Source organism: Pangasianodon hypophthalmus, chromosome 16 (assembly GCF_027358585.1).
Source record: "Pangasianodon hypophthalmus isolate fPanHyp1 chromosome 16, fPanHyp1.pri, whole genome shotgun sequence".
Classification (NCBI taxonomy): domain Eukaryota; kingdom Metazoa; phylum Chordata; class Actinopteri; order Siluriformes; family Pangasiidae; genus Pangasianodon; species Pangasianodon hypophthalmus.
In genome coordinates, this window is record NC_069725.1 from 17,432,758 (window position 1) to 17,449,192 (window position 16,435).

General features: G+C 39.0%; 1 long non-coding RNA gene across 1 annotated transcript; it reads right to left on the minus strand.

Moving 5' to 3' along the window:
- Nucleotides 1-8,698: 8,698 nt before the first annotated feature.
- Nucleotides 8,699-13,234, minus strand: LOC113530885 (uncharacterized). Its single transcript, XR_003403190.3, has 3 exons — nt 12,884-13,234; nt 12,505-12,775; nt 8,699-12,298 (listed from the first exon to the last, which is right to left on the minus strand). It is a non-coding gene; the product is annotated as an uncharacterized LOC113530885 (long non-coding RNA).
- Between the last annotated feature and the right edge of the window lie 3,201 nt (nt 13,235-16,435).

A 16,435-nucleotide genomic window follows, 5' to 3' on the forward strand; every position in this document is an offset into this window, starting at 1 on the left:
GTCAAGTTTGTGGCTTGATGACATGACATATCCATTATGATGAGGATATGTGAACGAACAGTGCACGAACACCAGAGGTATTTTTCTCTTTCTTTATTGATTCAGTAAGAAAAACAAAATTGGTTATTGTAGCTTAAGACTTAGTGTTGCAAGTAAAAATACTTTAGCATTGACTGACATACTTTCCAACAACAACAAATCTGTAAAAATGTAGGAGAACATTAAGAAAACAGAACTATATCACTATGTCCCTAGGGACAGTGTACTAAAATGTAGTTGTATTATTATTATTATTATTATTATTATTATTATTAATACTTTTTAGATTATTATACTATAGACTATAGAGTGATGTGTAACTTGTACTATAAGGGTATATGATGATTAAAAACAAATGGCACCCAGAAATGGCTTACTTGCTTGCACTCTATGGCCCTATACAATAACAAGCTTTGACAGTTAGAGATGACGAGCCTTGGAACAAAATCACAGAAATTGGATCTGCAGGAATCACACAAAAAGCAAATAGGCTGCAAAAATTGTTTGGTTGTCCATTCATATTTTTGTAATAGCACAAATCACTATGAATCTTTGCAATGACTTAGAGACATTGTGTCAGAAGTTATAAAACTTTCACATAGGCTGTCTCTACACAGCTCTCATCCTTTTAATTTAGTTGTTTATTGTTTTACAGTAACACTATTCTAATAATGTAAATTTAAATATCAGGTTACGAGCATATAGAAGAAAAAGTAATAGACAAGAAAGTGAAAACTGCATCCGTAAAAAAAAAAAAAAAAAAAAAAAAATTTCCTTGCTGTTTTACACTGCCAGACAAAAATTTTGACAAACTAGATTGCATTTATATTTTAATTGTCTTACATGTTGTGTACAAACCTTTGACATCAAAAGTGATGATGTAGCATCTTGATCCAGAAAGCAACCAAAATATTACACTATCAAGAACTTAAATTATGGAATAGCTCTGCTTTTCTTGGTCACTGCATAATTCCCTATGTGTTATTTCATGCCACTATTATTAATCTAAAAATAGTAGAAAATAGTAAAACCAAGCTATTAATAAAATAAAGGAAAAGGATTAGGTTTTGTTATGGTTATCCACACAGACTTGTTCTATTACTTTAGTCCTGGACATTTCCACTGGCTCATTTCCTTGTTGCAGTTATAAAAACACTCCAGTGAACATCCACTACTGTGCTCCTAAACATAGTTATCACTTTAAATATTTGTTTCATTAGTCATCTTTTCTCATCAATACACACAGACACTTAGCTTTCCCAAAAACAGGATTACTCCCAAAATAGGCAATTATAATTTTTACATTATGAATATTGCTTTTTCGGTTTAATTTCAAGGCAAACTATTCAAAGAGAACAGTACAGAAATAAATCTGCATAAATTTGAATGGTAGTGACCTTCTGATAGGATTTATGACTGACAGAGTGGACAGTACAATACTACATTAGTTTAAGTTCATTATTTTTAATTATAATAAGTTTTGTTGAGTTTGAGAAAATTTTCAGACATTTCTGTCTTTTGCCACTTCAGAATGAAAAGTCAAGTCTAGGAATATGAGTAAGAACTTACTCAAGTTTATTTTGCCATGGATGTAGAGAAGAATGTAATTAAAAGGCATTACTTTTCTCTGCATGGAACTTTCTTATAAAACTGCATTAAAGAGGAGTTTGCAGGCACTCTTCTTCTACATATTCTGTCAGCATACTTACTTTCATTTCTCTACATGTGACATATGGCTTATGATTATTTCAGAACTAATTTAAGTAGACTGGGATTTCTAACTATATCATGTTGGTTTGATTACATTTCAACATTCTGAAATCTTGAATCACTTTTTTAAGCTTTTTGAATCACTTTTTTGCACAGTATTGTGCAAAAGTCTTAGGCACCCTATTTTTTCTTAGTACAAACTTTATAGATTTTTATTTTATGACTTCTATATTATCGAGTCAGTACAAAAACCTACAAATTTTAACTTAAATGTTACAGAAAAATGATTGTATATCAGTAAAGAAAACAGCATATTATGTAAGAAACCACTTTTCAGACAAAAAAACATAATGAAGACTGCTGGGCTTGCATGCAAATATAAGAAGCCAGTGCGGCAGTCAAAGTCTCCAGAAGAACTGTGGCTGGTTCTGCAAGATGCTCAGTAACACTTACCAGCTATTTTCCTTATAAAACTGCACAAATTGTACCTGAGACTGCTATTTTTTAAGCAAAGAGTCATCACACCAAATATTGACTTCGTTTCATTTATTACTCTTTACTGCTCTTTATAGTATTTTTTAAATGTAGAAACATTTAATTTTATTATTTTTGAAGGCATCTTTGCTCTATAGCATTTCTTTGCATGTGCCTAAGACTGTATATCAGCTGTTCAACAAATGTTAATCTTTATAAAGTCCCCATTCATAACTCCTTGCATTTTAAATTCCATTGAAGTACTAATTACCTCTTTTGGGTGACCAACAATTTAAACAATGTTTCCATTTGTCAGATATAAGCTGATGTTCCATTTATTTGCTCACCTTTCTAGATGTTGCTCAATTGTGGGGCAATGTGCTCACTGCCCCATTAGGCTTCCATAGTGTTATTATTGCACCAAATGGTAAAAAATGGGAATTGCAACAAGTGCTAATAGAGGCTTAATAGGGCAGGAATCACACCGCACCATGCTCACTCTAAAGTATGTACATCCATTGTTAAGATAGCCCTACATTGCCATGGTCTGAAAGGCTTTTGCACAAGGAAGAAGTCCCTACTCTAAGACCAGCATTAAAAAGCTAGACTGGGGTTTGCATTTGATCATGAGGAGGAAGAACTTGTCTTTTGGATGAGTGTTCCCTGATAAGAGGAAACAAAAATTGGACTGTTTAGCCTTAATGATCAATATTATGTATGGAGGAAAAAGGTTGCTTTTAATCCAAAGAACATCATCCTTACTTTAAAGCATGGGGATGTATTTTTTGCTGGAAAAAAGGAATGGTGCACTGCAGAAAATAGATGACATCATAAGGAAGGAGGATTATACATCAGCCAGAAAGTTAAAACCTGGTGGCAACTGGCGCATTCAGCAATGATCCTAAGCATACCTTCAAAGTTGTTACAAAATGGTTTAAAGACAACAAAGTCTTATTGGAGTGGCTATTGCAAAGTCCTAACCTGAATCTCATAGAAAATTTTGGACTGAACTGAAAAAGTGTCTGAGCAAGTGTCTTGGCCCCTGTTTCTGTGGTGCAGGGATGGGGAAAAGAGGAAGAGGAGGGGAGGTATGAGAGCGAGCGAGAGAGAGTGAGTGAGTGCTCCATTACCATGAGGTTGATCACTTCTACGGCGCCACATCCCTCTGTCAGCAACCATCTTTAGCAGGTGCACCTGAGCGTCTGGGTGAACATCAATGGCTGGCTCAGCTCGCGGAGGGTCAGGAAGCAAAAGCGCTGATGGTTCTGTTCAGGGATGCGGCCAATCTGTTGCAAAATCGCCCACTTCAGGCCCTGGTACTCCAACATGTTGGCGACCAGCAGCTGCTAGGCCGCGAGTTGGGCTTCTCCATCAGGCCAGCCCCACACCTCTTCGGACCTCTCAAAGAACTAAAGCTCCAAGAACGCTTGGCTAGGGCGATGTGGGGCATGGCCTTGGCGGCTGCTGAGGCTACAGCTGGAATACCTGCATGCTGGACCAGGCCCTGGAGCACTTGCCGATCCATGGCCTGGGCATCGAGCAGGTCCTTGATGCGCTGTTCCTGCTTGTGGAGCAGCTGGAGGAGGGCCTGATGCTGGGTCTGGTAGAGGTTGGCGAGGGACATGATGATCTTGGCCTCCATGATGAACTCTCTTCCTTCCCTGGTTCGGGTAGGGAAGGAGAAAGCTGGAGACAGGCTTGGAACAACTCAAAAGGTGCTTTATCCTTTATCTTTTACTCTCACTTTTCAGTGGATTTATTTTATAAATTCACACGCACACACATGGCTACGTGCTGGTTGTCTCTCTCTCTCTCTCTTGAGGTGCTTATCTCTCTCCTTTTTATCCTCGCTACAGCTCATCGCAACATATTAATTTGTCCAATTCCCCGCATGTGTGCAATCCATACCACTCACCTTCTCCGGCTCTGCCCTCCATTCACAAACCGGTGCTCAAGCATGCCCCTGCTTCCAAAAGACAATTTTATCATTATCTTTTCTGAGAGTCATTAATGTCTTTCACTAGTTGTTGAAAGCTGTAAGTGTAAGGCACCAAGGAGAACCCCAACCACTGTGCCCCACCCTGCTCCATCTGGCCCTACAGAGTCCCTGCTTCCATGAACCTCACCTCATGTCACGCTAAATGTCACACATGTCTATGGTGGCAAAATGCCATGCAGAAGACTTAATGTCAGAGAGTGGGACCAGGGAAAACAAACTGGTCAGAGTACTAAAATGAACTATTCTCACTCTTCATAAATGACACACTGTTAAGAGCTGTAACGCTCATGGTCAAGGCCTAATTAATTGTGTGGTGGGAATTTGAGCCCTGGAAGCTACTATACTTCTATTGGTGCTACCAGTTCTAAATGTCAAGAAAAAAGGTTTTCCAAATTTGTAAATGGATATTATGCCCAAGTTTACTGTTATATATTTGAAAAACATTTTAGTGTACAAGCTAGATGTGGATCATCCAATCACCAGCGATTCGGTGCATTCTTATCTGCCACTGTGTTCCACTACTACAGCAGTGAGGAGAGGAACACAACTGAAGGGTCCTTCTGCACATCATTTTGAGTGCCCCCTCTGTAGCCTCTGTGACAAGCTCTTGATGGGAGCAGTCTGGCACAAATTAGAGGCAGTGAACAGTGTGTTAATTTTCCCTGCTGGCCTGCGGAAGAGAGCTCCATGACAGCTGAGTGTTCAGCATCTAGCTGGGCTGTGGAGAGGAGGTAAGCCAATGCCCCTGCTGTGATCACACACAGAGTACACACACACACACACACACACACACACACACGCATTTAGCCTCCTTAATGGCTGTTAATTGTTCTCTAGGTAATGATGAACACCTTATTTTTCTGCATGAAGCTATGATAGCTGTTGGTTACCTTAAGTCCAGCTGTCACTCTAATCTAACCAACTACCTGTCTGAGGCTCTATGACAGCTCACTGCAACATATTTTTTACTCCCATCTTTTCTAGGAGAGTTTTTGCTGCATGAGCAGTAAGAACAACAGAAAAGACTGACTATTTTATGTTTCCTACTGATGATACTACAAGACTTCCCCAAGAAGGTTAATCTGTAGGGAGTGCAAACAATCTTGTGAATGAGCAATTTAACTAAGAATATTAAATGTATGAAATAAAGAAACAACTTTTTTACTTTAAGTAGGGGTATTGATGTATATTATATTGTTCCATATGAGGCTCTTGATTCAATACGTCTTCAGACTGCATAGTAAAGTAGGCTATTTATCATAAACTACCGCTTACATTTAAACTTAAGCTCACATTCCCTTTGAAAATGTAGCTTCCTGTTTATCTTTAATCAGGAGAGGCTACAGAAGTTTTTTTTTTTTTTTTTTTAAATGCCTCTCCTAAGCATGCCTCTCCTAACAATGCATGTTTTTCATGAGCCACTATGCTAACGTAGTAGTGTACTTACATACTAGCTGGCACATATACTATTGACAGCTGACATCACATACAGTAGGTGAAGACTCTCTCTTTCTGTCTCTGTTGGTTTTAGACGGTATTTCCTGACGGATCCAATCCAAGTTAGAGAATCAGCACGGCAATTGGGAATTTTAGTGCTGCAGATATGAGATTCTGCTCAGTACAGATGAGAACACAGGATTCAAAAACACGTTTGAGGTACAGATAGCTGCATAACTTCAGACCCCCTTGAGATTTATTAGCAGGGTTGCCAGGTTTGTTCCATCACATTGGGATAGTTTTGAAACAAGGTTGCAGGTGGAAACATTTAGTCAATTAAAGCGCAAAGACTGAGACAAATAAGTAAATGCCCTTCATTTCCAATGCACAATCATCTTAGGTTAGTTTCAGGTCTTTTGTCTGATTTTTGATATGTAGTTGTGTTGAAAGTTTTCTGATGCCTGGCAACCCTGCACACCACCCAAAGCCAGCTAATGTTTAATTTGCCATGTTTAATTTTGTTAATCGAAATGGAAATTCCATTTGGAAATGGAAACTCCATTTGGAAATGGAAACCTAAGGCACATATTCAGGCAATGTTTCTTTTTGCACTTATAACAGAATGTAAATTCTAAGTTTAATTCCAAAAGCAGGAGAGCCATCATCAATCAGGGGATAATATGGGTCTCCCCATTCATTGCCGATTCTTGTGAGATATAGTGGAATCGTGCCCACGACAGAAGCCAATCCTGAGCTCCTGGTTGGTATTTGAGGGGCTAATTGCAAACTGCTTGTTCCTTTTGGTGACGTGATTCTTACTGGAAACAAACATTTCTAGATTCCAACAATTATTTGCAGTGTGAACCAATTATCCAGGGCAATAGCATAAAGTTGATTGGGTTAATCCATGGGAACAAAAACTAAAAATACATCACATCAGATACACTACAACATTTATGACATGCCATGAGTAAAATTAAAAGCTTTGCAGAATTGTTCCACTTAGCTTGTCATGGTATGGTTTATACTGCCTTCACACTAAAGATGTATGGTTGATTGTTTTCCAATGAGAAAGTAACAAAGCTCTGCCTCTGTCTACACACAGGTACTGCTGATGGGAAGTTCCATTCTGCCATGGATTGCTCTATTGGAGTGTTCAGAAATGGAGTAGCCAGAGGCTGTGCATTTTAAAGCACAGGGTTCAAATGGTCTAATGCAGTGAACTCCATTTTTCTGAAGATAGACTGTCCAGCAGAATTTAGTTTCAACCCTACATCAACACAACCTTCCTAATAATTAGTCTACTTCATTGGCTGGATTAGCCAGCTCTCCAGGAACAGTTCACTGGTCTAGTGGTTGTAGAGTTTTGTAGTTGATTGCCCTGTTTAGATACAGAATTCTGTAGGTCTGACAGCTTCACTATAAATGTTATGGATGCATTTTCTGACATAAGTCAAGTAAAATCAGGTAGGACTTTATTGTTATCAGAGCCATATATAATGTGCAATGAACCATATAAATAGTGAAATGAAATAAGGTTTCTCCTGGACCCAAGGTGTAAAGATACATTTATGACATACACAGTGCTGACAGAACGTAAAATGCAATAGGAATAAGAAGCATGCAGGAAGGAGGAAATGGGAAACTGTGGGGTGAGTACATGGGGCATAAATACTCCAATCACAAAAACATTTAACATGACAATAAGACATTACAGTAAACATAACAAGGTCCATATCTACCATTACTGCACTGCCACTGGTATAAAGTGGCAGTGCAGTAATGGTTGTGAACCTGAGATGAAATTTAATTGTGACAGTGGAATACTGTAACCCTGTGCCACCAAAACAGCTCTGACTCAGTGAGGCATGGACTCTACAAGACCTCTGAAGGTGTGTTGTGGTATCTGGCACCAAGATGTCAGCAGCAGATAATTTAAGTCCTGTAAATTGAGAGTTAGGGCATCCATGGATCGGACTTGTTTGTCCAGCACATCCCATGCTCAATTGGATTGAGATCTGGGGAGTTTGGAGGTCAAGTTAACACCTTGAACTCTTTGTCATGTAGACACATTTTTGCAGTGTAGCAGGGCACATTATCCTGCTGAAAGAGGCCACTGTCATTAGGGAATACCGTTGCCATGAAGGGGTGTACTTGGTCTGCAACAATGTTTAGGTAGGTGGTATGTGTCAAAGTAAGATCCACATGAATGCCAGGACCCAAAGTTTCCAAGCAGAACATTGCCCAGAGCATCAAACTGCCTCTGCCGGCTTGCCTTCTTCCCATAGTGCATCCTGGTGCCATCTCTTCCCCAGGTAAATGATGCACATGCACACGGCTGTTAAAGAAAACATGATTTGTCAGACCATGCCAGCTTCTTCAATTGCTCCATGGTCCAGTTTTGATGCTCACATGCCTATTGTAGGTGCTTTTGGTGGTGGACAGGGGTCAGCATGGGCACTCTGGGCACAGTCAGTGGCTATGCAGCCCCATACGCAGCAAGCTGCTATGAACTGTGTGTTCCGATACCTTTCTATCATAGCCAGCATTAACTTTTTCAGCAATTTGTGCTACAGTAGCTCTTCTGTGGGATCGGACCAGATGGGTAGTCTTTGCTCCCCACGTGCATCAATCCGCCTTGGGCGCCCATGACCCTTTGCTGGTTCACAGGTTGTCCTTCCTTGGACCACTTTTGGTAGGTACTAATCACTGTGTACTGGGAACATTTTTGGTGATGCTCTGACCCAGTTGTCTAGCCATCACAATTTGGCTCTTGTCAAAATTGCTCAAAATTACTCGCTTGCCCATTTTTTCTGCTTCCACATATATATATATATATACATATATATATATATATATATATATATATATATACATACACTGTCAGGTCCATAAGTATTTGGACAGTGACACAATTTTCGTAGTTTTGCCTCTGTACACCACCACAATGAATTTGAAATGAAGCAATCAAAATGTGATTTAAGTGAGACTTTCAGCTTTAATTCAAAGAGTTTAACAAAAATATTGCATTAAACGTTTAGGACTTACTGCCATTTTTTACATAGTCACTCCATTTTCACAGGCTCAAAAGTAATTGGACCATTGACTGATAAGCAGTTTCATGGCCAGGTGTGACCTCTTTCCTCATTATTTCATCACAAATTAAGGAGATAAACAGTCTGGAGTTGATTCCAAGCATTGAATTTGCATTTTGTAGCTGTTCCTGGAGCTCTCAATATGTGGTCCAAAGAGATGTCAGTGCAAGTGAAGAAACACATTGGTGAGCTCAGCAACACCAAAAGGCCTGGAAGGCCACTGAATAAAACTAAAGTGAATAACTGCAGAATTTGTCCTTGGTGAAGAAAAACTCCTTTACAACATCTAGCCAAGTCAAGAACACGCTGGAGGAGGTAGGTCTATCATTGTCAAGGTCTACAATCAAGAGATGCCTTCATGAATGTAAATATAGACGGTTTACCTCAAGATGTAAACCACTGGTAACACTCAAGAAAAGAAATGCCAGATTAGACTTTACTAAAAGACTTCTAAAAAACCCTGACCAGTTCTGATGCAAGATTAACTTGTACCAGAATGATGGGAAGAGAAGAGTATGGAGAAGTAAAGGAAGGGCTCGTAATCCAAAGCATACCACATCATTTGTCAAATTTGTGGAGGCAGTGTTATGGCATGGGCATGTTTGGCTGCCAGTGGAGCTGGGTCAGTGGTGTTTATTGATGATGTGACTGATGGCAGGAGTAGCAAGATGAATTCTAAAGTGTATAGATCCTTACTTTCTGCTCAGATTCAGTCAAATGCTGCAAAACTGATAGGACAGCACTTCACAGTACAGATGGATAATGACCCAAAATGTACTGCGAAAGCAACCCAATAGCTTCTTAAGGCAAAGAAATGGAATGTTCTTAAACAGCCAAGTCATTCACCTGACTTCAACCCAATAGAGCATACTTTTCACTGAGTAGCTGAAGTAAGGGCCTGGTAAAGCATCTCAATGGAGAAAACTCATTAAAATGAATCCTAATATTTATGATTGTTAGTTTGTCCAATTACTTTTGAGCCTGTGACAATGGAGGGACTATGTAAAAAATGGTTGTAATTCCTAAGTGGTTAATGCAATATTTTTTGTTAAATCTCTTGAATTAAAGCTTAAGGACTACACAACAATCACATCTTGATTACTTCATTTCAAATCCATTCTGGTGGTGCAAAATTACAAATATCATGTCACTGTCCAAATACTTATGGACCTTAGCTTTCAGCTGCCCTCTCATCTTCTGAATATTTTTTGCATCACCCATGATTTGTTTCATAATGTTTCATGATATTAAATTCCTCAATTACTGCAACAGTCTCTTGACATATGAGGCACACACATTTGAAATCACCCCTTCTCACTGTTAACTTTGTGCATTTGTCTGTAGCCATGACTAAATATCATACAGTACATTAATTTGCAGGTGTCAGAGAAAAAAGGCTCTTGCAATTTAGCTATATGTGTTAACACAGTGTGCTACCACCATAAGGTAAAAGAAAAAATTGCAACATGCAGGCCAGTGGGCCACCTATCATCCATTCTAAGAGAGAAGCTGTGGGCCAATTAGCATCTGTCCATGCGCTGCATGTAATGCCTGAATTTCTCACTGTTTGCAATGTGCCTTTCTTGGATTTTAAAATTAAGCTCACTATATATCATTTTAGAAACCTGTTTAACCATTACTGGGCAATCTTTCCCACAGTGGTTTGTGTTTTTCAGGTTCAGGTTTACAGATTTCATTAAAGCTAATCAAGTTTCAGTAGACAACCAGGTAATGATTTACGTTTCCTTGAGTAGTCTTCCTCAAAGTGGGTCCATTAAGCATAGCCATGATTTTATTTTTAGTATAGTGGGGGAAGTCAGTCACAACACACCATTATTCAAGCTATTATATTTATTATAGAATTCTTATAGCTTTTAGCCTGTTTGGGCAGACACACCAGCCCATGGCCCAAGTGGAAGCTCAGATACCTTACTTCCACCTGTCCAACTGCACACTTCTTTGGGTTTGCTGTGAGTCCTGCTCATCTCAAGGATTTTAGGACAGCTCTTAGATGTTGTAAATGCCGCTGCCAATCATTACTATAAATGACTACATCATCTAAATACGGAGAAGCATATGTACTGTGCATGTGGAGTATTTTGTCCATGAGAGTATTTTGTCCATGAGAACAGAAGGGTGACAAATTGGTATAACCTAAACAGAGTGGAAAAAGCCATTTTTAAGGTTATTTGAGTCAAGGGAATCTGCCAATACGCCTTGGTTAAATTCAGTGTCGAATAAAAGTGAGCCATGCATATCTGTTCAAGCAGTTCATCAATGTGTGGCTTTTAATATTCGTCATATTTAGACACAGTGTTGACTTTTATAAAATATACAATTATAAATTTATATTATAATTTATAAGATTATAAAATATAGTACAATATCTTAAAGGTTTGTCTTCTGGTTGTTCTGTTATGCGGCAGATACAGCGACAATTGTGGCAAATGCTTTTATTAAAAATAAAGACTGGATTCTGTCAAGGCCAGAATCCAGAATCAGGCAAAGGGTTATGCGATGTACTAACAGGTATTCAGAAGATGAGACTATAATCATGAAATGAGAAAAAAGTGGGTCAAAACCAGAAGTAGTAAACATGAATCAAAGGCTTGGTATGTCAGATGAGAAACAGAGCTGAACGAATACTTTGCAAAGTTCATTTGCATTGAGGACTGTCAGGACTGTCCTTGGGAATAGGGGAGCTTAGTAACCGACGATGCACTGGAAAGGGGGTAAACTGGGTGGCTGAATGCCTCAGAGAATTTTGGGCATATTTGGCCCATGGGAGGAAGTGGGCCAAATCTTCTTGGTTAGAAGCACGGAAGGACTGTAGAAATCTTCCTACTTCCTGACTGGCCCGCTCCACTTGGCTATTGGACTGAGGGTGGTAGCCTGAGGTGAGGCTGATGACTTGTGACTTTTTCTGAAACTTTTTCTGAAACACAACTTTGTCAGACATGAGACTCCACTCACCAAGGGCTTTTTTGTAGGTGGGGGTTGAATCTCTGTCATGGATGGAATCTTGGAGAATTTCCCTTTGCAATACTATTAGCAGTGTGGTCACTGGCGTGCTTCCAACGGTGATCATGCTGTTGTCTTCAGAGACGAGCACAACTAGACAACACAGGGGTCGTTGTCATAGGAATGTACAAGATTAGAAAAACACCACAAATAATACACACTTTGACCTGGACTAATACACACTTTGACACTGAATGGTCAAATGATAATTCTACATCAAGGTGCTGGATAGGAAGTGCAGTGGCAGGGCTCTGAACACAGCTGTGGTATGCTCCACTGGTTTAACAGAAAAGGCACAATACAAGGCAGTACCATTAATTCCCACTCATCATGAGATCTCAAAATATAAACTTGGACAAATCAAGGTGTTGTGTCTTCACCTCCATTCAAAGTTTTTGGAGGCTTCATATGGCTTTCTTCATGACACTATAAAACTAGACCTTTGAGTAGAAGCTTTCCCATCTGTCCTTCAAATGTACCAGGAATTGTTTGGTTGAATAATTCTCCGCAGGTCATCCGGGACCTGTAAAATACATACAACTACAGATAGAAAAATCCTTGAAACAAAAGAATCTCCATCACTAGTCCTGGTCAAACACTTTGATGACTGATGTCCCTTCAAAAAGACCTAATGTGTAAGGAATATGAAAATTATGTCAAGATGCCCCCCATATACTTGGAAGAGCTGAAAATGTGAGGCCTGGTTACAAGGGGCAAACATTTACTTACGTGATCCACATCTCTGAAACAAGGGTAAGCAACTAGAATCTTTGTCGGTCTTGCTCCCTTAAAAATACATGCTTCATCACTGCTATCCTGGTGTTGCTTGGGGTGCTGGCTCTAACAGATGATTACTCCAGACTAATGGTGATGCACTGGAATCTCCACTGTAGTCACTTGTTGCAACATCTGCATGGATTTCCCCATCCTCTCATGGTTCCTTCAAAGGAGGAACCTTGGCCTTCCTTGGACTTCTGACATTTGAGACTCTCTTCATAAGCTTTTTAGCAAAATGCATATGCCAGGTACAAATAGTAAACATTAAAAGATGACAAAAGACACCCAAATTTTTGACATAAACATCAAAAACAAGCAAAAAGCTACTTACCCACTCAATGTTTGATGACCTGTCTTTCATCACTGGGTAGTACTCCACCAATCACTTTGACCTCATGTTTGCTGGGGTATCTGGAGTCCTCTGTGGCTTTTGCAATTGTAATCATTTTAGTCATAGTGTTTCTTATGAGTCAGCAGAAGAGCTCCTTGGATAAGGCCACAATGTGCTCTGTCCCCAGCCATTTCTGCTTGAAGTAGGAGGGTCGCGCCTGTTCAAGCTAACTGTCTGTGTAGACTATGTATTCTGGGTTGGACATAGTCACAGACTTTGTAATGTTGAGCTCTTCTTTTGAAAGGCCACTGCCTCCAGTGTTTGATGGTTGTTGTATTTCAGCAGCAGTCTCCACCTAACATAAATTTACACTTTGACTTTTATTTCATAAGATAACTTTCTATCAAAGTGCATGCCTTTACTTGTTAGTTAAATGAACATGCATTATCTTTTAGAGTATTTTAAAAGTGAGTACATCACTAAAATGTTAAATAATTACAAATTCTGTCCATTTACATGTCCATACAATTGTATTTGTTTCTAGCCAAAGCCCACAAAGAATGAAATTGTTGCACATGGTTCTTAAATATGGACTTTTCATTATTGTTTAATTGGTCAAGCATTTCTGTTTTTCAAATGAATTAGATTCATTCCTCTTGGGCTTTGGCTAAAAATAAATAGAATGTTATAAAAAGTACAGGATTTCCAATTAATTAACATGTTAGTGATATTGCACAGAGGTGTACTCAGTTTTGTTATACGGTAATAGACATAGAACTAGCCTTTTCCTCTTTATTCACAACAAGCCAAATATCCTGGCACCTCAGGAAATTTTTGGGACCGGGAAACAGATCTGTGATGTCATCTTGGGAGAGTGAAGGCAGTAAGTCTTCTCCAGTATTAGCAGCTGGAACATAGAGAAGTTACAGTTAGTGCAGTTAAGACACTGAGCTTATCACTGAATTCATTTTAAAAGTTATGACATTCTAATGCTACACCAACTCTGGTTTTAAGACAATTGGTGGGATAGTTTTACAACTATCTGGGAACCACAGAGGAATATGGATATATAACTTTTGGGTATAACCTTCTCAGGTACATGTAAATAAAATGTCAATCAATGTATATTTTCCCATAGTATAAATATGCATCAGAAAGGATTTTCAGTATATACAGCATCCCACACACTATCAGAAATAAGAAAATAACATTAAACAAACTCTTCCAGAAATACTGTTTGATAATAAAATCACAAGTTAAACAACTTAATTCATGTGAGCCCGGGCCCACACACACACACACACACACACACACACAAGCAAAAAGAGAATTGGCCCCTTCACTCCGAAGAGCCAAACAAATTTTAAACGGAATAATACCTTAATTCAGTCTTAGCTACGGAGCCTTCTGTGTTAGGAAGCACCTAAAACCTTTTGCTAGCACAATCTGTCTCTGCTGTACACAAGACGTGCCTCCTCATCGATCCATTGCTGCCAGGGGAGCCCTGAACCCCTCGGCAATTCAGGTTGCTACCTGGATGTCCAGTCTACCAGCTTTGCAGGCAGTTCAACCATATCACCTTGATTTATGCTGATATTTAATGTATACAGCACTTGCAGTTCACAACTTGGGTATTAACAGTACTTTGCTGAAATTTCTCTTGTAGTTATCTCTTACTTGCCTGGCCTCACACAAGTGTTGGTGAAAATACTATAAATACTCCCACTTCGCCCTCCCCCAAACTCACAAGAACCAATAATTGATAATATCCACCTGTGTATAAGGCGGGCTTAAGGAATTTCACACCAATTAATAAAAGGTGAACTCTAATTTCTTTGCAAATACCATGTTTTTCACACATGAATTGCAACCAAACATTAATGCAGTGAGAATCTCTTAAAGGAAAAGTTACCAATGTGTACTGCATAAACAATAATGAACTCAATAAACATTAAGCATTGTTGATAAATGGGTTCTAAATACTCCAGGTCAATTTTGGGGAGAAATCTCTCGGAGTACATACCATCATAGGAGTGTCCCATAAGAAGACTCCCCCAAATTGCCAAACTAGGCTAGCTACACAAAACATAACATTAATACAACATAACTAACCTATATAACATACCTCTGAGTGTGGCACTAGCAACATCGTCCAGTTCTTCCATAACCTGATCAGAACAATCACAGCAGCAGTAGGTGTGCATTCAGGTGTATGCGTTTGAAGTGCAATAGTTGTCTTTCTTGTGCTTTTCTCACTGGAAAAAAAATGGTGGTACAACACATTGGATTATTATCTTCTCTGGCATGGCCAGCTGTAATAAGTTTACTTTGATAACTTGATATCTACCCCTTGATATCAGCTCATGTATTAAACCAGGCCATCTTGGGTTCAAAGGAGTAAAAAACGTGGTTCAGGTCAGGCTTGCAAGTCAGCCAGGCAGCTGGACTAACTGGAGCTTGATGCATCTACTAGAGCATCCAGACAGCAATAATCCAACCTAGAGGTAACAAAAACTAATTTTTCTGCATCGTGTACTGACAATATATTTCTTATTTTAGCAATATTTCTGACATGAAAGAACGTGATCCTAGTAATACTATCTACATGAGCTTCAAATGAAAGATTAGAGTTGATAATCACACCAAGGTCTTTTACTGCTACACACGATGAAACAGAAAGGCCATCCAGAGTTATTATGTAATCAGAAAGCTTACTTCTAACTGCATGTGGTCCTAGTACCAGTACTAGTACAAGTACTAGTCTTGTCAGAATTAAGTAAGATAGAGTTAATAAGCATCCAGTTTCTAATGTCTTTTACACATTCCTCAACTTTATTAAGCTGGTGTCTGTCATCTGGCTTTGATGAAACATACAGCTGTGTATCATCAGCATAATAGTGGAAGCTAACACCATGTTTACAAATAATTTTACCCAGAGGTAGCATATATAAAGAAAAGAGCAGTGGGCCTAAAACAGAGCCTTGTGGGACACCAAACTTTACCTTAGTATGCATAGAGAAGTCACCATTTACATCTACAACTGATAACGATCAGTCAAATAAGACCTGAGCCAGGAAAGGGCCGTTCCCTTAATGCCTACTACATTTTCTAGTCTATCGAGGAGAATAGCACGATCAATGGTATCAAAAGCTGCACTAAGATCAAGCAGCACAAGCAAGGAGACACAACCCTGATCAGAGGCCAGTAGTAAGTCATTTACCACTTTAACCAGCACTGTCTCTGTCAGGCCTAAATAAATGACTGATACATTTCATAAATGTCATTCCTATGTAAGTATGAGCATAGCTCATAGCTCATAGCTCAACCTTTTCTAGGATCTTAGAAATAAAGGGGAGGTTTGATATTGGCCTATAATTACACAGCTGATAGGGGTCAAGGTCAGGTTTTTTAATCAAGGGCTTGATAACTGCTAGTTTAAAAGATTTAGGTACATAGCCAATGCTAAGGGAAGAACTGATTATCTTTAAAAGTGGTTTGATTGTTTCAGGATATATGTATTTGAAGAAACATGTAGGTACAGGATCTAATATA